The 26,141-nt window shown below is 44.4% G+C and overlaps 1 long non-coding RNA gene across 1 annotated transcript in view; it reads right to left on the bottom strand.

Annotated features, from left to right (window-relative positions):
• LOC142014376 (uncharacterized) overlaps window positions 1-26,141 on the bottom strand; it is a 73,496-nt gene that overhangs the window by 33,201 nt on the left and 14,154 nt on the right. Inside the window, exons 2-3 of the long non-coding RNA XR_012645925.1 lie at window positions 9,753-9,904; window positions 8,310-8,404 (exon numbers count right to left, since the gene is read on the bottom strand). This is a non-coding gene — a long non-coding RNA (uncharacterized LOC142014376). The remainder of the gene's footprint in view (window positions 1-8,309; window positions 8,405-9,752; window positions 9,905-26,141) is intronic.

Below are 26,141 nucleotides of genomic sequence, written 5' to 3'. Positions count from 1 at the left end.
TGAATGAGAGGCTGAATACAAGTCAACAGTGAGCCCTTGTAGTGTCCTATTGGGGCACGTTAGGAAGAGCATTTCCAGCAGATCTAGAGAAGTTATTATTCCGTTCTATTTGGCACTGGTGAGGCCTCATTTGAAGTATTACATCCAGTTCTGGGCCCCCCAGTATAGAAAAGATGTGGATGCATTGGAGCAGGACCAGCAGAGGGCAATGAAAATGATTAGGGGGCTGGAGCACGTGACCTATAAGGAGAAGCTGAGGGGTCTGGGCTTATTTAATTTTCAGAAGAGAAGAGTGAGGGGCGATTTGATAGCAGCCTACCAATTCCTGCAGTGGGGCTCCTAAAGATGATGGAGAGAGGCTGAGAACAATGACGGTGGCAGAGCAAGGAGCAATGGCCTGAAGTTACAGAGGTAGAGGTGAAGGTTGGATATTACTGATATTTCACCAGGAGGGTGATGAAGCACTGGAATGCACTGCCTAGAGAGGTGGTGGAACCTCCATCCCTAGAGGTTTTTAAGTTCTGGCTTGACACTGGCTGGGATGTTTTAGTTAGCGTTGATCCTGTTTCCAGCCCTAGGATTCGATGATTCTATGTCCCCTCTCAGCCTTCTCTTTTCCAAACTAAACAAATTCAGTTCTGTTAATCTTCTTTCATAGGTCTTTTTTTCTAGACATTTAATCATTTTAGTTGCTTTTCTCTGGACCCTCTCCATTTTCTCCACGTTTCCTAAAATGTGGGGCCCAGAACTGGACAGAGTAGTCCAGCTGAGGCCTAATCAGCGCAGAGCAGAGAGGAAGAATTATTTATTGTGTCTTGCTCCCAGCACTCCTATTAATGCATCCCAGAATCATGTTTGCATTTTTTTGGCAACAGTGTCACATACTAGGGAGTCACTTCCTGTCTTGTATGCGTGAAACGGATTGTTGTTGCCTCAGTGGATTATTTTGCGTTTGTCCTTGCTGAACTTCTCCCCATTTTCCTCAGACTATTTTCTCCATTTTGTGCAGATCATTTTGAATTCTGACCCCATCCTCCAAAGCACTTTCAACCTATCCCAGCTTGGTATCATGTGCAAACTTGACAAGCGTATTCTATATGCCATGATCTAAATAATTGATGAAGATGTTGAACAGGACAAGCCCCAGAATTGACCTCTAGAAAACCCCTCTTGTTCCTTTCCAGCATGACTGTGAACCATTCGTTACTCCTCTCTATGAACAATTATGCAGCCAGTTATGCATGCACAAATATGTGTGTCTCTGTGTGTGTGTGTGTATTATATACTATATAGATACATACATATACACACTATACATTCATACTTCAAATCTGGAATTTAAATATAGTCACAGCTTTCATTTATAAAGTGAAAGCGTGACCAAATTATATACAGGAGTCACATTTTAGAAATTGCAAGTGATTAACAGGGTGCACCGGGACAGGGGCTGCTTCGGCCTAGCTGGAGGGCCCCACTCTGCAGCACTTCTGGGGCTACCATGGATGGGAGCTGCTTTGGTCAGGCCAGGGGGCACTACCAAGCCAGGCTGCTGCAGCTGGGGATTCCTCTGGCCATACTGGAGTGCCCTCCACCTGCAGCAGTGCCACAGGCAGGGTCACTCCAGTTGGGCCAGAGCAACTCTGGTCCCCAGCCCACTGTGAGCAGGGGCACCCAGCCATACCCCCATCAGTTTAATCAGTTAACCAGTTAAATGGACTCTTCTATCCCTAGTCTGGGTGGGAGGTAAGGTGCTGGAGCAAGCTTGGAATGGAGGTCTGGCTGGGAGGGAGGTGCAGGAGCAGGCTTAGGATGGGGTGGTTAGAGGGGTGGGAGGGTGCAGGAGTGAGCTGGGGTTGGGTTTCTGGCTGGGGTGAAGGGTGCAGGAGCAAGGAAGAGTGCAGGAGCAGACTTAGAGAAGGAGAGCTGGGCAAGAGAGGAGATCAGGAGCCAACCAGGGCTGGGAGAGCGGGCAGGAGCAGGTGCAGGAGCTGACCAGGGCTGGGAGAGCTGGGTGGGAGAAGGGTGCAGGAGCCGATCAAGGCTGGGAGAGCTGAGCAGGAGGGGGTGGAGGAGCTGACCATGGCAGGGAGAGCCGGGAGGGAGAGGGTTTCCACTTCTTGCATGCCTCCTTTTTGTTTTTAAATTTGCCAAAGATTCCAGTGCTAAGCCAAAGTGGTCGCTTTCCATACTTGCTTATCTTACTATGTACTGGGATGGTTTGTTCCTGTGCCTTCTGGAAGGCTTCTTTAAAATACTGTCGGTTCTCCTGAACTCCTTCCCCCTTCATACTAGAATCCCAGGGGAGCTTGCCCATCTGTTCTAAGGCGTGTAAGTCTGCTTTTCTGAAGTACATGATGTGTATTTTGCAGCTTTCCTTTCTTCCTTTTGCCTGGTTCCTAAAATCAATCATCTCGTGATAACTCCTTCGCAGACTACCACCCACATCTACTTCCCTTACTCTCCCTGTTTCTGAGCTGCAGGTCAAGCTATTCCAGTTCCCTGCTTGGTTCCTTCAGTGTTAGTGCCAGGAAGTTATCTCCAACATCCTCCAAAACTTCCTGGATTGTCTGTGTACTACTGCTGGCTTCTCACTATGAAAATCAAAATAAATATTTGCATGTATTAAAGGTAACAGCCTTTAATAATCCACAGGAAGGTTCAAAAGAGGATACAGAGAGGCTGTTCTCAATAGCGACAGATGGCAGAACAAGGAGCAATGGTCTGTAATTGCAGTTGGGGAGACTGGATATTAGGAAAAACTATTTTACTAGGAGGGTGGGGAAGAACTGGATGGGTGATAGAATCTCCATCCCTACAGGTTTTTAAGTCCCAGCTTGACAAAGATTTAGTTAGGGTTGATCCTGCTTTGGGTAAGGGTCTGGACTCAGTGACCTCCTGAGGTCTCTTCCAGCCCTATGAGTCTGTGATCCTAACTGAAATTTTCAAGATTTGCAGAGTTGATTTAAAGGATGCTTCAGATACACTTGAAATTAGATTCATTTTGAAACTAATACTAAAGTGTGTGTGTGACTAGCTAAATAACTGGGTCTGGACTGGAAATTCTGTAAATCTGAAGAAGTGGGTCTGTCCCACAAAATCATTTTGTTAGTCTTAAAAGTGCTACGTGACTGCTGCTTTGTTTTGTATGTGTAACACAGTAATCCTGCTTTTGATGGGCTTGCTCTCCTAAATGATTCTCCCTCATAACAGTGACTTGGCAATTTATTGACAAAAGGACGGAATAGAGAAGTAAGCAGAAGTTAAATTGCCCTTTCTGTTTAACATCCATAATATTAGCTACTTACACATTTTATTGTGTGGGTCAAACATATGAAAGAAGATTGTTATGACTAGTAGAGGAGAAACTGACCTTCCTGCACTGGTACATATTGCTTTTGCAGGAAGCAGGGTAGGGGTGAATGTATTCAGATAAGCCACCAATTCTAGGAATTTCAAACAGTCTCCCACTGCCTGGGAGAATAGCTTTCTGGTTATAAAGAGTCCCCGTGGAAAATGCTGTGCTCTTCACTTTGTCAAGAATAGGCAACAACAAATATTTTTTTTTCCAATTGTTGTTGACTTTAAAACATCACAGTCACAGATGAGCTGGCACCTACAGGTAGAACAAGGCCAGCTCACCTGTGTCAAAGCAGATGAGCCCCAAAGACAGCCTGGAGACTGGGCTATTCATGGGCTCATAAAGCGCTCCCAGAGGTTAGCACTTACTGACTCTTAAGTACAGGGGATCCCCTTTAAAAGTCACCCCATTGTACCTTGTTTCACGCTTATGTTGTGGACGTATGTAAAAATTCCCTGCTCTTACATCATCACGTATGCTTCTTCCGCCCAGTGTGCTCTTCAAGGCTGAGCTGCTGGGCAGCAGGCCAAACCACGGGGTGGGGCCAGGGGCCCAGCCGCCACGACCTGGGGCTCAGGGAGGGCAGGTGGCTGCAGCCTCCTTCCCAGCTCCCCTTGGCTTCCAGCACCTGCTCAGCACCTCACTGCACTGAGAACCACTGGTGCCCTCACCACCACTGCTGGTGCCCAGCAAGGCCAACAAGCCACCCGGTGAGCCTGGGGGGCAGCCCCAGGGGCACCCTGCAGAGTGGCAGCTCCCAGGAAGCTGGGGCAGGCCAGGGGGCTCAGACAGTGACACTGAGGCAATGGCACTGTTATTGCATGTGAAGGCCCTATGCCCTTGTATTTACACATATTCTTAGGAGGGGAAGACTCCCCTTTATACACTGTTGCACTTTACATCGCAACTTCACAGTCCTTAAGCATGATGTTTAAAGGGGGCCCTCTATACTCCCATGGATCAGGGCCCAAGGCCTGCAGCTTCTAATGAAAAATAACCTGGACGCCTGAGAAAAAGGACTGAATTAAAAGAGTACTTTTGTGGCTTTATTTGCTTGTGCTAAGAAAATAAACTTTTTTTAAAGGAACTAGAGCCAGCAGCAATCGTCTGGAAGCTGGGCAAAGGCCAGGCCCTATGGCAGTCATTTTTGAATTCTTTTCATATGACATTTTAATCCCATGACAGCGATTGTGGTAATGAGAGGTCGGCAACAATATACTTTCCTTTTCATTCTGTAAAAATTGTTCCTGAAACCTATCAGTGAATTTCAGCAACGTTTTGCACACAAGTTTAACTCTAAGTCACCACAGGTTACCCGCTGCGCAAGAGGCAGCCCCAATTTCCTTTTCCCCTCCATCCCAACCACTGCCTTTGTGCAGCAGCAAGATGCATCACCCCATACTGCAGCTCACTCTGGAGTAAAGTGATCTTGGTGCTAACAGAACCCTTGAAAAGTTTGACACAATGTTAAAGATCTGTTGGTGCTCAGGCAAAAGTTGAGCAACATTTTATTTATATATAGTATATGTGTTGTGGTCTCTATGTTGCATAAACCTCCTCCCACCCCGCGCCACTGGTCAAAATAAACCCCATAAATATACAAACACTTTACTGTTAAGCTGGAAAATGTCTCTTTTTCCAGACTTTTCTGATGCTTCAAACATTTTCTTTAATTTCTTTTTTTAAATTTTATTCTAAAACGATCAAAAGCAAAAACAACAGCACTGTTTGTACAAGAATAGGCCACATTCTTGCTGAAAAGGGTTTTTCAAATTAAATTGCTAACCAATGTGGATGCCTCAGAAAGCTCCTGAAGGACACTCCAGTTCTGCTAAAGTTCTCATCCATCCTGCAACTGAAGTACAAAAGCACTGACGTATAAAACACTCAAGCCCAAAACAACTGGCTTTTCAGGTCCCCTGAAAAGACTAAGAATAAGGCGGACATTTTATAAAGACAGCTTCTAGGAAGTCATTATTTAATTCCACAATACTTTGTTGCTCCATTCAAAGGAGTGAAAAAGAATATAGATCATATTTGTACCATGCAGGGCAAAGTCACAAAGTGTGTTTCAGTCAGTCACTGATCAGCTCTGGAACTGGATATACTATAGATTAGTAAACCTGACCCACTCTGAACAAAGTATGTCCCCTTGAGTAGGTGCACTGGGGAAAGAGAGAATCCAGAGTGTTTCTGTCCGAACAGCTACAGCTAAATCAGCTGGTGTGTGTGCTCCCACCTGCCCAGAACATGTGGCAGAATTAGGCCTTCAGGCTCACTGTGCATACAATGCCCCTCATCTTCCTCATCCCATCACAGCTCAGGCTCCCTAGGCCTTATTTCTACTGCCTTAGAATTTACATATGTGCACAAAGTGTGTGTGATGTGGGAATAAAATGTTGGTCTTAGTGTGCAGCACCAGCAGAGTGAGCACATATCTGTCTGTCTGCATTGGGAAGAATGGCCCCAGCTGAAGGGTAGACGTAACCTAGGTGTATCAGTAACATGCTCAGTGTCCTCAGACTAATAGTAAAATAATTGCACGTTTCCTTAACTCAGCTATCAGTGTGGTAACATGATTAGTATTAAAACATCAGAGTAATCCCTAGGACCTGCACTGTAGGGTACTTTCACACACTGATGACAGCACACCTTACAAGGCGATAAGTACCAATTTCTCCCCACAGAGCAATTTGTTTCCTGCAAAGAACAATGAAGTGACTCACTTCAAATCACTCTGAATCAGTGACACAGCCTGGAATAGAATCCAGTTCCATGGTAGAGTTGCTAACAAATGGCACAAAGCCAAACACCTTTGATCCACCCCTGGCTCTGCCCCTTTCCCTAGGGCTCACCCCCAATCCATCTTTTCCCTGCGGTTCTGCTGTCCCGCCTCACTCCCTCCTCTTCCCCTCCCTTAACATCAGCAGTTGGACAGAGTCCAGATGTGTGTGTGAAGGCTCTGGCTGGGGCTTCAAGCTCTGGGGTGGGGCTGGAAATGAGGGGTTCAGAGTCAGGGAGAGGGAGGTCTCCAGGCTGGGGCAGATAGTTGGAGGTGCAGGGAGGTGAGGGCTCCAGCTCAGGGAGTGGGCTCTGGGATGGGGTGCGGGATTCAGGATGTGGAAGAGAGTCAGGACTGGGACAACAGGATTGGGACAAAGGACTGGGGTACAGGAGTGGAGGCAGTTTCCTGAGAGTGCTTACCTAGAGCAGTTCCGAGGACACAGCCAGCAGGTCTCTACTGCTGCTAGGTCAGGGCCAAGGAGGCTCTGCATATTGCCCATCCCTGCAACTCCCATTGGTTGCAGTTCTCAGCCAGTTGGAGCTATGGAGCCAGTGCTCATGATGGAGGCAGAATGGGGAGCCTCCCTGTCCCCATCCCCATATGTCTAGGAGCCACAAGAACCTGCCAGCTACTTCCCAGGAGCCACATGGAGCCAGGACAAATAAGGAGCCTGACCATAGCACCACAGAACAACCTGCCAGACTTTTAATGGCCTAGTCAGCAGTACTGCCCTGGGCCACCAGGATCCCTTTTCAACTTGGCCTTCCACTCAAAAAACAGACATCTGGCCACCCAAGTTCCATGATGTAGGCCACCGTGCCTCTTTTAAAAACCACTTCCATTTCTCCATTCTCCCTTGGTTCTCAGCTGCAGCACTCTCCCTCTTTCAATGCAGACTTCAAATACTCTCCTGCAGCTAATCTTCTTCATGAGGTTCACTGCCACAAGTCAAGTTGTTTCTGTTTAACTCTTCAGAAAGTAACAACTATTTTGTTAAATATGGCAGGACACTATTTTACAATGCTGAGCAGTGTACAGCCACTGCTCCTTCTGGCAAACTTTCTTCAGCAGCTACCAAAAGAACAAAGGAAAAGGAAATTGTTTCCTTTCTTCTTTTCCCTCCACTGGGTTTGTCAAGGACAAATTTTCACGATTTTGCCTTTTATAGCACATAAGTGTGCTGGCTATGGATTCCACAATGGGAGAAGGAAATGCAAACAAGTTTGCCAAGAGAAAGCACGGATGGGATAAAAAAACAAAAAAGGAACAAAATGAAAGGGAACTAGATGAGATGTAAGATGACAAATCTATGACACTGGAAAATTCTCACGCTTTCCACAATTCCCTGGCTCTTATTTTGAATATTAGAAGCCAAATCCTGCCCGCTTTGGAAAATAATTTTTTTCTAACACCTGTTGGTAGAAATTTGAAATGGGTCATAGAACTGGGGTTGCATATGCTTGGTTCATTTTGTTTTTGCAAATCTAAAAGTAGTGTTTCAGACCTTTATTTCAATTCTTTTGAGCTATCCAACCTTCTGATTTTATCTAAGCTCTTCCAAAAAATGTTACCTGTTACCAGCATTGACTTCTAGAAGGGGCTTACATCAAAAATTCCCATGTACAGGAGTGTTAATGAATTGCAGTAGTTTACATCTGTTTATCTTCTTTCGTTTTATGCATAAAGAACCAACTCCATCAAGTTTCTTAAGCATATGCCCAATTTTAGCAAGGGATGAAACACCAAGGCTACGTCTACACTAAGACAAAACTTCAAAATGGCCATGCAAATGGCCATTTTGAAGATTACTAATGAGGCACTGAAATGCATATTCAACGTCTCATTAGCATGCCGCCAGCCGCAGCTCTTCAAAATTGCCACGTTTTGCTCCCACGTGGCTTGTCCAGATGAGGGTCCTTTTCAAAAGGACCCCACCAACATCAAAATCCCCTTATTCCTATGAGCCATGCAGGAGTGAAACACGGCAATTTCAAAGAGCCATGGCCGGCGGCATGCTAATGAGGTGTTGAATATGCATTTCAGCACCTCATTAGTAATCTTCAAAATGGCCATTTGCATGGCCATTTTGAAGTTTTGTCTTAGTGTGGACACGGCCCAAGAGTCAATGTGACTACTTATGTACCTGTGTACTACTTATATACTTACTACATAAGTGCCAGACTGCTCTTCAAATTCTGGTCCAACAAGCCACTTCTTTCTTCTCATTCTAATCAATCCTTAAGACTCTCCTTTCCTACAGTCTTCATAAGAAATGAGACAGAAAAATGTATTATTATTTTAGGAAAATGTTTTGAGTTGAACCACCTGAATTTAGTAGTTATGTGATATTATTGCTATAAAAATGGTCTCCCCACTTCATCTCTTTCCTACAGTTTGTTACTCCCAATGGCAGCATCATGTTTAAAATTAGCTTATAAGACCTCTGGAGCTAGAATCCTTGCCTTTTCATTAGCTCCACAAAGAAGGCCTACATATATGAACATTTTAAAAAGTAATAATAATTCCATGTGTTTAAATGCATATTTACTAACAATACACAGCTAAAATGCTGTCACTGTTGGTATGCAGCCACCTCTACAGTGGAACACTAAGGGAAAACAAATCTTTTCAGGCTAAAAGCAGAGAAGAAACCTTTGTTAAAGTGAAGCTACAGAAAGAATTTTGGGTAAACAGCATTTAATTACAAAGGATGATTTGGCTGGGATACCCGAACTCCTGTCCCCCACCACTCCCCCCACAAAAAAAAGTTTCATAGGATCTTAAAGGTCAGTGCATCAATGTTCTCTCTCTTAAAAGCAACCAATAGTGAAAGTGAAAACAAAATAAAAGACGAGTAATATATACTGTTCCTACCTTCTCATGTGTAACACAATTCAGTCAGTTAAAAACAAAACTAACAGAAGGAATGATGTGGAAAAATATTCATTTTGATTTTAACTCCAATTTATATTATCTTTGAAACAGATGTCAGTTACACATATTTATATAGAAAGAAAAATTAAGTACCATAAATCTCAAATAAAAAGAAGATTTCTATAGAAGGGGGGGACAGTTGAAAATTGTAGCCACATATAAAAAGGCACTGCAGTTGTTTCTGAAAGCTATTCTGTACTAGTTCATTACCCAGCAAAAACCAATATTATCTGGGTAACTTCCCTCCACCCCACAAAAATACATTGGTGATGAGATACTGAGGCTTTCAATTCTAGGTCACCAATTTGAATGAGCACTAACCAGATTGCTAGTGACCAACTGTTATTGTTCCCATCTGACAGCTCTTTACTAGGCTACATGAAATGAGGTGGAAGGCTTCATTTGGTTCCTAATGGACAGGTGTTCACAATACAAAAAACATCTTTACATTTGGGACTTAATGGATTCCTTACTGGCAGTCAAAAGAGAAGACAATGGATGGAACTGGCATGGAAAATGAAAAACTTGCTCATCCCTACAGATGGTCACAGGTCATGAATGAGGCCCATTTATGGAAGAGGATAGAATCTTGCACTAAGTGTGAGCTGGAACTGTTCTGTCTCTCTGTACATACAATAAATCTGAGGAAAAAGCATTTAATATAGAGCTACTCACTTTATGGAAGCTCCCATTTGGCTACTTTAGGCAAGATGTTGCTCAATATGCTGGCTTTAGTGAATCCCTTTCTGAGGTGCCTCTTTCTTCTTCATTGAATATGGAAGCTTGGTGCCAAATTCAGGCTTTAAGTATCTCAGGCTGCATCTACACTACGAGATAAAATCCATTTTATTAAAATAGATCTCTTAACAAATTTTATCCATTCAATTTTGACCATCTTCACCTTCCCACATGCTCCGCACAAAATCGACTTACTGCTGCCACACGCAAGCACCTTAAATCGCGTGCGGCAGCAATGTACTGTGGGAACCTTTCCCACGGTTCCCTGTGCCCCATAGCATTCTGGCCCTGCAAGTAGATGAGGGTGTATGATGACATCTTCCCACATTTCATTCCCCTTTTTCCCCTGCCATGTCAAGTATGTTTACGTAGACATGGGCTCTACACTGAAATTCGAATGAATCATTCACAGTTATGGCTTGGGGCAGCTAAAAGACCCCAGAAAACAGCCAGGTTTGGACCCGCCAGAAAAAGACCTCAGGACAAGAATATTCCCCACCGCAAGCCTTACTTCAAAAACTGGAAATTGTATAGCTTCTACGTTGCCTTCATTGAAACATGCACGCTCAAGGTGCCTAAAAACCCCCCAGCTACAGCCAGCACCCAAAAATGATGACTTTGGCAGCCCTGAAAACCATGACATCAGATAAACCAGATAGGCCGTGTCTACACTAGCCCCAAACTTCGAAATGGCCACGCAAATGGCCATTTCGAAGTTTACCAATGAAGCGCTGAAATGCATATTCAGCGCTTCATTAGCATGCGGGCGGCAGCGGCGCTTCGAAAATGACGCGGATTGCCGCCGCGCGGCGCGTCCAGACGGGGCTCCTTTTCGAAAGGACCCCACCTACTTCGAAGTCCCCTTATTCCTGTCAGCTCGTGGGAATAAGGGGACTTCGAAATAGGCGGGGTCCTCTCGAAAAGGAGCCCCGTCTGGACGAGACACGTGGCGGCAAGCGGCGGCAATTTTGAAGCGTCGCTGCCGCCCGCATGCTAATGAAGCGCTGAATATGCATTTCAGCGCTTCATTAGTTAACTTCGAAATGGCCATTTGCGTGGCCATTTCGAAGTTTGGGGCACATGTAGACATGGCCATAAAGACCCCCCCAGCTACAGCCAGCGTTGAAAATCATGACTGCCTAGGGAGACTTCCCACAGCCACCTAAGAGAACCCAGACAACAGCCAGCCCCCAAAAAACATGAGGGAAGGGAGGAGAAGTGGGGGTCAGGACAAAATGTAAACAGCTGAAAAGAAGGTTCTCATCCTATCACACAAGCACAACCCCCACCCGCAGCCTACCTGCCGCATGGTATGGGGGCAAAGCAGTGGCTGGCACCAGGCAGCACAGAAGAAAAAGGGCAGCCAGTAGGGGTATACACAGAACCACAGGACCCCACCCCCCATCCCCACCAAGCTACTAGCAAAGGAAAAGAGAGAAAATTTTTCAGCCTTTCATGACACTACAGCCACGGGCTTCCAGGTGCTGAATTGTAAAGGTCTTCCTGTTGCCTAATTCCTCCACACCTGAGAGCAATGGAGATGTAAGAGGCCAGAGTGGAGAACTGGTGGACATTGTGGGGCACCTACAGGACTTCTCTGGAGGCTGATGAATTTGATTTAAAGACATGGTGCACCCTCACTACCCTCCATTCGGAATTCTATTTGAACTGAATGCTACACCTGTCAGGCTACTACAATTTTAAGATTTTGACATTATGTTGATTTTAGTGCTCCATAAATCAAGCTAATGGAATGTACAGTGAGGACAGGCACTTGGAAAAATCAGGCTTGATGACTTAAAATTGATTTTATCTCATAGTGTAGAAGCAGCTTCAGTGATTCTCTAGACTCTACACAGACAGGCACCTAAGGGCATCATTCGACAAACAACTGTTGTGCAGCATGCTGGGACCAGAGGGAAAGTGGGGGTGGATATCAACCCAACTCTAGATGCTGCAGTGATCTGTGTGGGCTCCACTGATGGGCATTAACAGTGTGTGATTCATAGATTCCAAGGTCAGATGGTCCGCTTATGATCAACTAGTCTGGCCTCCTGTATTACACAGGCCACAGTACTTCCCCAGAACAAATCCTAGAATATATCCTTCAGGGGAAAAAAAAAAACTTTGATCTAAAATTTGGAGAATTCACTACAACCCTGGATAAATTGCTCAAGTCATTAATTAGTCTCAACATTAAATTTTTTTTTATTTACAGTCAGAATTTATTTAGCTTCAGCTTCCAGTCATGCAATCATGCTATTTGTTTCTCTGCTAGACCAAAGAGGTTATTATTAGATATTTGTTTCCTATGTAAATTCTTCAAAACTGTGATCAAGTCCTCATTAGCCTTCAGTTTATCAAACTGAATAGATACAGCTCCTTGTGTCTACTGTCACTATACAGCATGTTTTCTAACCTTTTAATCATTCTCGTGGCTCTTCTCTGAATTCTCTCCTGTTTATCAACATCTTTCTAGAAATGTGTCCAGAACTGAACACAGTATTCCAGCAGCACTCACACCAGTGCCACATGCAGTGGTAAAATAATCTCTCTACTCTTACTTGAGGTGCCCCTTCATCAATGCCTGCATTTCGAGATTACATTAACTCTCTTGTCAAGCTGATTATCAGCCAAAACATCCAAACCTTTTTCAGATTCTCATCTTTCCAAGATGGGTCCCTTATCCTTTAAGTATCATGTATATTATTTGTCTCTACAGGTACACATTTTGTCTAATAAGACACACATTTTTTCTTGCGTTCAGTTTCCTAAACAATCCAGATTGCTGTGACTGGAGCAACATGTCCCACTTCATTATTTACCATTCTCCCAATTTGCGTCAGTGATGATTTTATGCTTTCTTGCAAGTCAAAAATGTTAAATAGTGTAGAGCCAAAAACTGATCCCTGTGCATCCCCCTGAAAAGCACACCCACTCAGTGATAGTTTTCCCTCTACATTTTAACACTTAGCTAGGTTTTACTCTATTTAATACCTACCATATTATTGTGGGGGCAGAGGCGTATTTTACTCTAAATGGCATGCTGCGTCAAATCAAACATCTCAGTATATTAAGTTAACAGCATAAGCTTTATCAATCAAACTTTTAATCCCGTAAGAAAAAGATATCAAGTTAGTTTGACAGGATCTCTTTTCCTTAAATTCATGTTAATTGGCATTAATTATATTACCACCCTTTAATGCTTTATAAATTGAGTTCTATATCAGCCTCTCCATTATCTGGCCTGCATCCATGTCAGGCTGACAGGCTTACATTTACCCAGGACATCCTGCTTAGCTTTTTAAATACTTGGCATAATATTAGCTCTCTTTCAGGCTGTCTCTACACTAAGACAAAACTTTGAAATGGCCATGTTAATGGCTGTATTGAAGAATACTAATGAGGTGTTGAACTGAATATTCAGAGCCTCATTAGCAGTAGGACGCTTCCAGCCATGGCGCTTCCAAAACGCCACTTTGGAAAGTGTGCGGGTCGGCGTTGCAATATGGGGGTCCTTTTCGAAAGGACCCCGCACATTTCAAAAGCCCGTTACTCCTCTCAGCTGAGAGGAACAAGGGGATTTTGAAATGTGTGGGATCCTTTCGAAAAGGACCCCCTGTGTAGCCACGCTGAGCTGTGCACGCTTGAAAGTGGTGCTTTCAAAGTGCCGCGGCCAGAAGCATCTTAATTCTAATGAGGTGCTGAATACTCAATTCAGTGCCTCATTAGTATTCTTCGATTTGGCCATTAGCATGGGCATTTTGAAGTTTTGTCTCAGTGTAGACACAGCATTAGTGTTTTGGAACTTCCACAATGCTCCAAAACTTATTGCAAATCAACATTAATGGCCCAGCAAGCTCCTCAGCCAGCTCTATTAGAACCCTTAGATGCTAGTTATCTGGACCCACTGATTTAAAAATGCCTAACTTTTCTGTTCAACAGCCCCTACAAATATTAGGGGAATGAAAAGAGTGTTATCACCATATAAGAAAACTAGATTATGTTTTTTCCTGAAACACAAAATAGAAATATTTATTGAACACTTCCCTTTCTGCACTATTACTGTCAGAATCCTTTTTGTTTCTAATATATTTCAAAAAACCCTTACTGGGCTGATCACTTTTGGTCATAAATGTCTCCTAGGCTGCGTCTACACGTGCACGCTACTTCGAAGTAGCGGCACTAACTTCGAAATAGCGCCCGTCACGTCTACACGTGTTGGGCGCTATTTCGAAGTTGAAATCGACGTTAGGCGGCGAGACGTCGAAGTCGCTAACCCCATGAGCGGATGGGAATAGCGCCCTACTTCGACGTTCAACATCGAAGTAGGGACGTGTAGACGATCCGCGTCCCGCAACATCGAAATAGCGGGGTCCTCCATGGCGGCCATCAGCTGGGGGGTTGAGAGATACTCTCTCTCCAGCCCTTGCGGGGCTCTGTGGTCACCGTGGGCAGCAGCCCTTAGCCCAGGGCTTCTGGCTGCTGCTGCTGCAGCTGGGGGTCCGTGCTGCATATACAGGGTCTGCAACTAGTTGTTGGCTCTGTGTATCTTGCACTGTTTAATGAAAGTGTGTCTGGGAGGGGCCCTTTAAGGGAGCGACTTGCTGTTGAGTCCGCCCCGTGACCCTGTCTGCAGCTGTGCCTGGCTCCCTTATTTCGATGTGTGCTACTTTGGCGTGTAGACGTTCCCTCACTGTGCCTATTTCGATGTTGGGCTGAGCAACGTCGAAGTTGAACATCGACGTTGCCAGCACTGGAGGACGTGTAGACGTTATTCGTCGGAATAGACTATTTCGATGTCGCAACATCGAAATAAGCTATTTCGAAGTTGGGTGCACGTGTAGACGTAGCCCTAGTGTCCTTTTGCTTCTCTTATAAATTTTCTACAATATCTAACTTCTGATTGATATTCATGAATATTAACTCCCCCTTTCTTCCATTAGTAATAATAACAATTTTGAAACAAAAAAATTGACCTGGCTTAGATGTGTAGTGAATGCAGTGATGAACATATACAAGTTACACCTCTGACATCCCATCCGGATGCTGCTGGACCAGAGAGCCTGGAGGTTTGAAAGAGGACCCAGGGACACCCAGGAAGCAGTGTCCTGGCTCCCAGCCTGGCCACAGCTCCAGTAGTGGCCCCGGCTCTCATCCCTCCCATGGCTGCCATGGCAGAGCTGGGGCCACGGCAGCCCCACGGCAAGGCTGAGAGCTGGGGCTGCCAGGGCAGGACAGGGGGCTGAGACAGGGCAGCCCAGCAGGGCCATTGGCAGGATGCCAGCCGAGGCTGGCAGAGGAGCCAGTGGCAGGTTCAGGGAGTGGCAGCAGGCGACCACCCCTGGTCTGGCAAATTCCCTTGTTCAGGACCAATCTGGTTCTGAGGCTGCCAGACCAGTATGGTCCAAACTATGATCCACACAGTCAGTTTCCAGAAAGGTAGTTGCCACAAACTAATAAACTAATTGTTTGTGTACAGTGCTCCTTTTTTCCTTCTTCTTCTTTTTGTGCTGGTATTTGCCAGTACTGAGTACCAGCACCTCAGCAGCCCCTGCCAAGGGACTGGCTAGGGCTGAGGGGTGGGGAGCCGGCTGAGTACCAGCTCCTCTTTTTTTAAGAAAAGAGGCATTGTTTTCGTAGATAAGCCCAAACTCTCTTTGGAACAGTAGCCCTCAGTGTCTACAACAGCTCTAAGGCTATTCCTAGATTAAAGGGATTTGCTGTCAGAAGTTGACAGAAGATATCTGTCGACAGATTGCATCAAGATTACAAAGCAGATCACTCTTTCCATCTTCTCTATCGACAGAGACTGGCCAGCTTGCCCGGCCACTCTCTTGACAAAACAGCCACCAGGAAACACAGCAGACAGGATCAAAGGTCACCATTGCCTTCCATAGTACAGTCTAACGATTAAGAACCAAATGAATCACTTAGGCAGTTGAGGTGATTTAAAAAACTCCACGACACACCTATCCTCATCTTTAGGAGACTGGATACCCTCAAAAATCCATCTGAAATAAGTATGAGTTAGGTGCTTAACCTGTTTAGGCACTATTGAAAAACCCACTGGGTGTCTATCTGCATCTTTAGGTACCTGAACACCTTTGAAAATCTGGCCTGTGATGAAAATTTTTCCCAGAGGCTTTTAAAGCTAAACTAAACAGCATTACATAGTATATGGTAGGGACCAATCTGCACAGGCAGAGAAATACCCTAAATTACCTCATATTGTAGGTACTATTCATTTCCAATTTATTTTAATCAAAGAAAACAATTAGACTCATCTACAGATTTCATTTTCTTTTGCTGTCAGTTTCACACTTTCATGAGACCTAAATTTCTTTTAAAAGGAAAAACATACATCTTGTGACTTCTTGATATAGAAGATAGACACAGGCTACATCTACATTACAACATAAGTTTGAACCTGCTTACTCTGAAGTACAACTTTGACATAAGCAACATTGATGTAGAGCGTCTGCGCACAAAAAGCACACTTCCCTTACTTCAAAGTGAAGCGTCTACACAGCAACAGCCCCTACTTCAAAGTAAGGGGCCAGGGTATGATGTAGGCAGGGTTTGCATTGCCAACAAGCCCTTTTGGGCTTGCAACCAGCCGACCCCTTAAAGGGCCCCTCCCAACAGCCGCACCCTGCACATGCTCAAGGTTGCCAAGCTGCAGACAGGAGGGCTGACCACATGCTGGGCAGCAGAGCTGCACACCAGATGCTCCCCAGGGAGGACCTCTTCTTCACCCTGGCCAGCCTGCTGGCAGCCATGCTTTTTCACCGGCATGGCCAGGTCACCTACATGGGACCCATACCCTCCAGGACCTGGCCAGGGCCCTGCTGCCCCTACCCTGGGCCCCCTGATCTGGAGCCAATGGGCCTTCACCACCAGCACTGAGTGGTGTCCTGTGCCGCCAGGCCCAGCGGGATGGGGTCCGGGTCCAGGAGGCCTTGTGCCAGGCCTCTGCCGAGGGCCTAGGGGGTTGGAACCCCACTCCGCTGGCCCCCACAAAGCTCCCCTGCTGCCCGATGGTCTGTGAGTCCCCAGATGCTGAGGGGGTTCTGCCTGGCATGGATCAGCCCATTTTCGCTTCCCCTCCATCCCCAGGCATGTGGGCTGTGGGTTTGTTCTGTGGAGGGAGAGGTGGCATTCCCAGGCTTTGTGACATCCTGATCGCCCCATACCTACAAGCTGCAACCTCCCAGGCAAGACTCATCTTGATGATGCCTGGCTGGGTGTCCCGGAAGGGTGGGTGACGACGAGGGTCCCACTGCTGGAACCCTCATCATCGTCCTCGGTCTCTGTGGGCCGGCCCCCGCGTGGGGGGCTGCTTATGCTAGAGGGGCCCACCTCATCATCGGTGTCCACCGGGGTGGGCGGTAGTGTCCACAACGTGTTCCGGGGTGGTTGCCTCCCTCGGCCCCAGCAGCCTGTGCAGCTCCCTGTAGTGGGGGCAGTGTGCAGACTGTGCCCCCATCTGGCTGGCAGCGTCGCAGGCTTTACAGTACACCTGCCTCAGTTCTTCAACTTTGATCCAGACACTGCTGCTGGTGCTTTCAGGGTGGACTCAGGTGGTGAGCCCACTGCCAGCCTGTCATAGGCCACTACGTTGCACTGGCAGGAGCCGGTTTGCCAAAGGACCTCCTCTTCCCCCCACGAGGCGAGGAAGTCCTTCAGCTCCCTTTTGGTCCAGGAGGGTCCAATCCTGGCACACCCCTTGCCCTAGAGCCATTGGATTTGTCATCTGGGGCCCCTGGGGTAGGGGGTCCTGCTATGCTGCCATCATGGTCAGACAGCATGAGTGCTAACTGGAGCCTCAAGCAGGGGCAGTCCAAGTGGGAGCTTATGTTGCCCCTGCTTGTGGCATGCTGTCAGCTTCCTGCCTGGGGTTGCGGGGGAGCTGCTTCCTGTCAGGCAGCCGGCAGGGACTATAGAGCCCTGCCTGGGCTGGCCAGGCTCCGGGGGGAGGGGGAGGGGCTGCCATGACGGACATTTTACTTCAAAGTAGTGAGTACAGAATGTCTACACACCTGCTACCTCAAAGTAGGGCACTACTCCACTCCCAGGAATGGAGTAGTGACTTCAAAGTTAACTTGGAAGAAAGGAAAAGTGTGTGTAGACACTCTGCAGGCTACTTCAAAGTAGCCCCTTACTTTGAAGTTAGTTTCCAAGTTATTTTGTAGTGTAGACACAGCCACAGAGCATCACACAAAATAAAATTATTTGGATCTGAAGAGCAGAAGAAAACTCAACTTATGTCCAGGCAGTTTTAAAGAGGAAAAATTGCATGCTGGCTTTCTTTGGTGGGTTCAAGAGGTATTGAATGTTACTTTCCTGTACTTTAGGTTTTAGTACATTATTCCTATGAGGTGTTTCCACCCTTGTTCTTAGAGTCGACTTCCTGAACGTGCCAAATTTAAATTTACACTCAGTCCTCTAGACACGTTTTTCATTTTCCATGGAGTCATTGTTTTTGTTCTGTACTGTAAGTTGCATGACCTAAAATTAACAATTTATCATGCTGCTCAGCTAAGAAAAAATGTGTCTGTACAATGGAAAATGTTGCAGAAGGTTCCACGTGTGTAGCCAAAGTGTATCTAAAATCAGCTTTCACAGCAAGGGTCAGTCCTTTATTTATTTGTTTCAAGAAAAGAAGAACAACTTGGCAGGAATCCGGTAACTAATGGGACAAAGCCCGGTCAACTACCAAGGGCATCCAAATACCACCAGATATTGCCATCATTAGTACGTAATGATGCAATGTACATTTAAGCATCGCACTTAAAAGATGTCAAAGCACTATGTGAAACTACTCAAAAAAATTGCTTTACCTGTCACGGAAATGTTGATGAGCAGGTCTGCTAACAGGGGGAGGGGCATTAAGGGAGCAGTTGCCCCCAGGCTGAGCATTTCACAGAGCCACAGAGCCCAGCTGCCACTGCTGTTGAAGTAGTAGCAACAGCCTGAGTTCTGGACCCTTTGAAACACCGCATAGCATTGTGTCGCCACTCCACATGTCACTTTTAGGGAGCATGAGGGGGGGCCAGGGCTGACTGCCCTAAGACCCACCCCTTCTGCCCTTGGCCTCACCCCTACAGGGAGCAGGGACCCCCTCCCACCTTGTCCCTGGCCCCACAGCAGTTACCAGCGCTGATGTTGACAGCTCTCATGGGTGTACCATGGCAGTTCTTAGCAGTTCAACTGCATAAACTCTCAGGACATTAAAGAATATTGTAGTCAATTTAAACTACCCGGATAATTTAGGAATGCATGCTACAGAACTGCAGGTATCCCCTCTCCATCTCTAAAGCTGCAATAGCCTTCCTAAGCCAGCAAAAAGAAAAAGAGATCCTAGATTCAGAGTTACAGCTGGGAAGCATTAAGAGAGGCTTACAAGTGAGCTCTCTTTTCAACAAGGTACAGCAGTCCCCAACAGCAGAATGACCACAGATTCCGTTCACTATTCATTGGACCCAGCCTGCCCTATAAGCAAAATTAGCACATGTAGGGTGCGTCTACACTAGGAACTAACTTCGAAGTTAGGCACTACTTTGAAGTACCCAGCAGAGTCTACACACATTTTCCCTTGCTTCAAAATTAACTTTGAAGTAGGGAGCCCAACTTTGAAGTCCTTACTCCATTTCCAAGAATTGAGTAGTGCCCTACTTCACTGTTTAACTTCAAAGTAGGGTGTGTGTAGATGCTCAGCTTCAAAGTTGCTTACTTCAAAGTTGTACTTCAAAGAAGTAAGCAACTTCAAAGTTATTTTTGTAGCGTAAACACACCTGTAGTGTTGAAGAGTTACCACACCCTTTCTGCAGTAAGACACAAGCCCAGGACTGGCCAGTTAGATATTAATAATATGATCAGCTATGAAATATCTGAAGACATCATTACAAATGTGCATCAGTTTTTTTCTGCCCAAACCTAAGTTTGCTGCCTTGAGCTTTGAGTGACTTCCTTATAAGACTGTGACCCTACATTATATATACTGAAGAATGAAGGTGAGGTCGAGTCACAGGGAGACAAATCTGCATCCTTTCATGGTGACACAATAAGCATCACTCCAAGCAATGTAGCCTGAGGACAGAGAATTAAACAACAACAACAAAACAATAATAATAATAATAATAATGTAAGCTATTTCATAAGCTCTGATTTCTGAATTTAAAACATCCCTTCCAGCAGCCAAAGGTACAGTTCTCTTTATGAAGGACAGCCACAGGAGACAAGGGCTACGTCTACACGTGAAGCCAACATCGAAATAGCTTATTTCGATGTAGCAACATCGAAATAGGCTATTTCAATGAATAACGTCTACACATCCTCCAGGGCTGGCAACGTCGATGTTCAACTTCGACGTTGCGCGGCACCACATCGAAATAGGCGCTGCGAGGGTACGTCTACACGCCAAAGTAGCACACATCGAAATAAGGGTGCCAGGCACAGCTGCAGACAGGGTCACAGGGCGGACTCAACAGCAAGCCGCTCCCTTAAAGGGCCCCTCCCAGACACAGTTGCACTAAACAACACAAGATACACAGAGCCGACAACTGGTTGCAGACCCTGTGCATGCAGCATGGATCCCCAGCTGCTGCAGCAGCAGCCAGAAACCCTGGGCTAAGGGGTGCTGCCCACGGTGACCATAGAGCCCCGCAGGGGCTGGAGAGAGAGCATCTCTCAACCCCCCAGCTGATGGCCACCATGGAGGACCCGGCAATTTCGACGTTGCGGGACGCGGATCGTCTACACGGTCCCTACTTCGACGTTGAACGTCAAAGTAGGGCGCTATTCCGATCCCCTCACGAGGTTAGCGACTTTGACGTCTCGCCGCCTAACATCGAAGTTAACTTCGAAATAGCGCCCGACGCGTGTAGCCGCGAAGGGCGCTATGTCGAAGTTAGTGCCGCTACTTCGAAGTAGCGTGCACGTGTAGACACAGCTAAGGAGGCAATTTACATGCATACTGAATACATTTCCTTCCAGACTCAAAAGCAGATCCCTTTGACATAAACATTTCAGGAGGAACAATTTATGCTCTCTTATCTCTTTGTACATCCCATATATGCCCCTAGCTCCACTTCCTAAGGCTACTACAGTTACCATAGAAGGTTGACAGCTCCAGGTCAATCTTCCAGAGTGCCATTTTGTGCATGCTCAAAAAGGGACATTCCAGGGTGGACATCGACCCTGGAACTCCTTTTGAGCCACAAGGATTAAGGAAGATCGATGGGAGGGGCAGTCCCATCGACCTTCTGTTGTGAAGACAGGCACGGAAGTCAATTTTTGGTACGCATTTAGCATACCAAAAATTGCATAGCAGCCATCAACCTTCAAGGCAAGTGTACATGTAACCTTATATTGCCACCCAAGGAGAAGCTTCTCATTTTCACTTTCCTTATCGTCTCAAATCTTATGCGTTAGTTTCATTCTTAGTATTCAAATAGAAATTCTTAAATTAGCCAGGATAAAGAAACAGATATTTGGCAAATTATCTTATCATTGTGTGCACTATGTACATATACATGCAATGAGATTAGTATGCATGTATATAAACACACATTCACAATTAAACACATACACATTTTTGTAGTCACACAGATATACACACATACTATATACACAGGAGTGAAATCCAGGTAATAAATAACAGAACCCATGGTAACTTGAATTTATCATGCGTTTTGATCGTCTCATGTGTGTTCAGCCCACTAATCTGTCTATTCAAGATTTAATCTAACATTTTAACCTCTCAGCACAGCAGTTTCAAACAGCCACCTTTTTCCAAAGAAAACTATTAACAAAATATTTCACTGTGAATTTTCACCCACCATTGCTCCCCCATCCTCAAGAAAAAAAAAATTACACACCTAGTACAAGCAATTGCCAGTTGTGGACCTGTGATGGTTTGAGATCTGATATATCATAATGCTTCAGGGAGTATCAGCCTGGAAATTTCCCCTTCCTAGTGGGATATACAATATTTGCATGTAGTCCAGACAGGTGCTCAGAGATCATATTTTAAAATTGTATTGTTATGTACACGAATTTTATTTTGGATCACTTTTTGTATACGTTGAATACTATATCTTTGAATTTTCTCTATTTCTTTCTGCACATTACCTTTTATAGCAACCAGGGCTTGCCTAGCTTTACAAGTGGAGGGGAAGAAGATATAGTGACATGTGCATGTTCTGAAAATCTCTAAAAAAATCTAAAATAACCGTTCTACAAAATATGTGACAAATAGAATCCCTGATGATATGGCATGATGCGGAATAAAGGTTTTATCCATTTTGAGATGCCATAGATATTTACGGCTTTGCTAGTTATAAGTAATATGAACACCGAATTCATGATGCAGTATCCTTAATATAACATTATCATGTATTCTACATATATTTGCAATATAGGCACATGTATATGTGTGTAAAGTATAACTTCTATTTTTAGATGCATTCCAATTGAAATGTGTTTTAAGGAGGGGGCTGTACAAAGAAATAGTAGTGATTTGACACATTCAGAGCCACAAGAGCTCATGGTATGAGAGGCACAAAGGAAGGAGAATGGGAACATGAAATGAAGTGGCAAAAGGAGTAGTTAGAAGGGAGTCTGGGGCAGAACATACAAGTGGAATGGAATAAGGAATCCAGACAGCTTCAGGTGGGAATGGTGTTGTAAGCCTGGGAATGGCATTGAGTAGAGCCTAAACATAAAGACAAGAAGTTTGAATACAATGAAGACAATGAGGGACAGCTACTATGTGCCCCCTTTGAACACATATGGTCCCTTTGGTGAAATGTTTGATTCATGCCATATGGATGATTTAACATACTGACAGGGATGTTGTGAATTACATTCTCTTTTATGCTTCTCTTTTGTTACTATTGGCAAGAAATATTTCTATTTAATTCCAATCACTTTCCAATATTTCAATAGCAATCAATAGCTGAACTATATGCTAATGTGCCTATAATACAGTACAAAACATAGCCATGATCGGACCTGCTGCATGAAAACTGAGCAAACTGTCACACTTATGAAATAGTTCATGTTCAAATATAGAAGCTTGGTTATAGGTGAGAAGTGATGTAATCTGCATAGGTGGGCAACCAGATATGCATTATATCTGCACAGCTGGTTAACAGTTAGGGAAGGAAGTATTTCCTTTCCTTTAACTCTACCCATTAATTAGAGTATATTTTTAAAAAAAATAAGTCTCAGCCAATTCCTGTGTTTTTGGCCTGCACACTGAGGAATTATCTCATTTGTGACAGATATCCCATAAGGAGCTTGCTGGAAGACATGGGACAGTTCTGAAATACTTGGCCTCCTCGAGGTACCTGGGACTACTCCAGAAAATGTTATATTGACTAGAGAGAACAATTTATAATTATTTCCCTCTTCCAGCCTACCAGAAATTGAAATAATTCTGGTGTTTAAAAGGAACAGATGACCCTTTTTAGCAGTTAGTCTGAAGAGACTCATGCTATTATTTTTACCCAGTCATGACCTCCATATACAAATATACACATATGCACAAATCAGCGACTTACATTTGTATTGTATCAATCTGGAAATGGAAATATACTTACTCTGAGCTCTCACTGAGGCCCCATTTCTTCCCCTATTTAAGGAAGAATTTAAGGACATGCATGTGCTTAAGTGCTTTCCTGAATCAGCACCTAAGGAAGGTGGTAGCCATAGGGAAACAATGGCTCAATGTCCATTTACTAGAGAGAAACATTGTTAAGGCATCTGGGTTTTCTTATGTTCACTGTGAATTTAAATACTTCCCTGAAGCATTCCTGCATTAGAAACCTTACAGTAGATGTTACCCAATCATTTTCTTTCAAGAGGATTTTCAATGAAACAGTAGCATGTTTCTCGAGTGGGAGAAGTATGCTGTTAAACCAAATTGCCTGTATTTGGTAAGTTCTTCCCACTCCAGCATACATCCAAAGGAAATAACTAAAGTATTACATGGTGCAGCATCGAGACCAATTCATTGTTTATGGATTCTCACTTGGTGTAACCGCAGATTTCACTGGAGATGCCCCAATTTACTCTATGAGGATTTGACCCCATAGTACCATCCATAGGTTATATGAACAGTTTCAACCATGCTACCATCCACAAATAACAATCATCATCCACTAAATCAAATACACAGATACAATATGGTAAGACATTTTGCTCAAAACACAGACAAATTTCTCCTTCAGCTAAGGAGACTCTAGTGGTCACATACATTGCAGCAGAGCCAGCCCTTAGAAGTCTGAGATAGACATTTATGGTAGCCAGAATTTCACAACTGTTCTCTAGTAAGTACAGGAACATGTTTGGGAGACTCATTTGGTCACATATTCCCTGTTTGTTCTGTCTCTAATCTCTTGATATTTTTGAATCATATGTCATGGAATTTGCATCAGATCCAACTGTTGGAAGCTTTTTGCAAGTGTGTGCGTGTTGTAAATGCCTTTCCTGCAAGTTGTGGCAAACTCAGATAAATAGACTGGCAGGCATTTGCTAAATGTCTATTTTATTAAATTTCAGGGCTTTGTATAAATGTGTGACTTGTCTTAAGGATCATCACAGAAAATACATCCTTGGCTAGAGTAATATACCCTATTTCACTATTCTGTCTCAGTATAAGCATTTATATTATTTTGAGATTATGCACAATCCAAATTAAAACTTTATCCAAAGTTTGTGGTTGGGTCATCACATGAGTTTGTTATATTATAATAATAACAAATAGATTCCCCTAGTGGGCCAAGCATACAAAGAGGTATGAGGTCAAATCCTCCCTGTATTGAAACGGCAAGGACTTTTGCCAGTGACCACAGTGAAACCAGGGTTTCATTAACGGTTCCTGTCTGAAAGAGATTTCGATACAACCAGGTCATGGCAGAACATGGTTGGAAGTGGAGAGAAGTGTCAACAGACACAGCATCAGTTCGAAGTAGCTACCTACAGGCCTTGTGCATCACAGTTAATTATTTGTTCTGAAGATATATAAAAATAAATATCAATATAGAGAGGAGTAAAAATAAATTTGGATGCTGTAAAGTTAGTCATCTAAATCCAAATTACATAAATAAATGCCTCAATTTGCAATGCAGAGGAACAATGACAGGGCCCAAAGTTCAATAAAAATACCAGTCACTCAATACTTCTGAAAATCATGCTACTTATTTTAGTGCCTAAGTATGGATTTAAGTACTTAACCTCAGGCACTTTGGTTTGATAATTTTGGCCTCTAACTTCTCTTGACCTCAGTTTCCACATCTATCATATGGGGCAATATACTAGATATTCCTTAAGTTTCATTCCTTTCCCTCTGAATGGCCCAAGTAGGGCTTTAGGAGCCTAATGCAGGCATCCAGCTTCAAGATCTTAGATTGATTTGCCCAGATGGCAAATCAGTGACTGAGAAGAAACAGATCCTAAGAATTCTGAATCCCTTTCCCTTGGTCACGCTCAAAGGCTGTATCTACACTACAAAAATAACTTCGAAGTTGCTTACTTCAAAGTACAAGTTCGAAGTAGAGCGTCTACACACACCCTACTTTGAAGTTAAACTTTGAAGAAGGGCACTACTCCATTCTCAAGAATGGAGTAAGGACTTCGAAGTTGGCTCCCTACTTCGAAGTTAACTTTGGAGTCAGGGAAATTGTGTGTAGACTCTTTGCTGGCTACTTCGATGTAGTGCCTAACTTCAAAGTTAACGTGAAAGTTAGTTCCTAGTGTAGATGCACCCACAGTTGAGAAGAACCTGTTCCCAGCTGTGTAACAGCATATATTTCACACAACCTGTGCGTTTTGAGGACAGAAGAGGAATATATTCAGCTCTGCATCTTTCTGATTGTTCAGTTAATACCTAGGGTTTAAAATAGAAGAGAGGAATGAACTTGAAGAGCCATCAGTGAATAACCCTCCAAACTTCCAGCACTGAACTGTTCATAATGGTTTGAATTTGCCTATTGTGGTTGCATCAAAATTTATTGAAGTCCAGCATGTGCTCACTTTTTCCTGTGAAAAATTAACTGAAAGGGCACTTCACATCTGCCCCTCCAAAAAACAAGTTTACTTATTTGGCAAACTTTGTTTAAAAATCTGTTTCTTCCAAAGATTCATCCTTTGGTTGGGTTTTTGTGTATGTTATTGCTTTTTTCCCCCTATAGTTCCTCTCTCTTCCCATCTGTTGACCTCAGTTTAGCACTTAGCTTCCAACTTACTTTGCCAAAAATGTATAAAACCAGGGGCGCCTGCTCCAATCTCTTTGTGACTTGTAACTATATCATTAAACTG

This window comes from Carettochelys insculpta, chromosome 6, assembly GCF_033958435.1.
Source record: "Carettochelys insculpta isolate YL-2023 chromosome 6, ASM3395843v1, whole genome shotgun sequence".
Lineage (NCBI taxonomy): Eukaryota > Metazoa > Chordata > Testudines > Carettochelyidae > Carettochelys > Carettochelys insculpta.
Note: the sequence above shows the minus strand (reverse complement) of the source record. Positions and strands in the feature narration are given on the sequence as shown.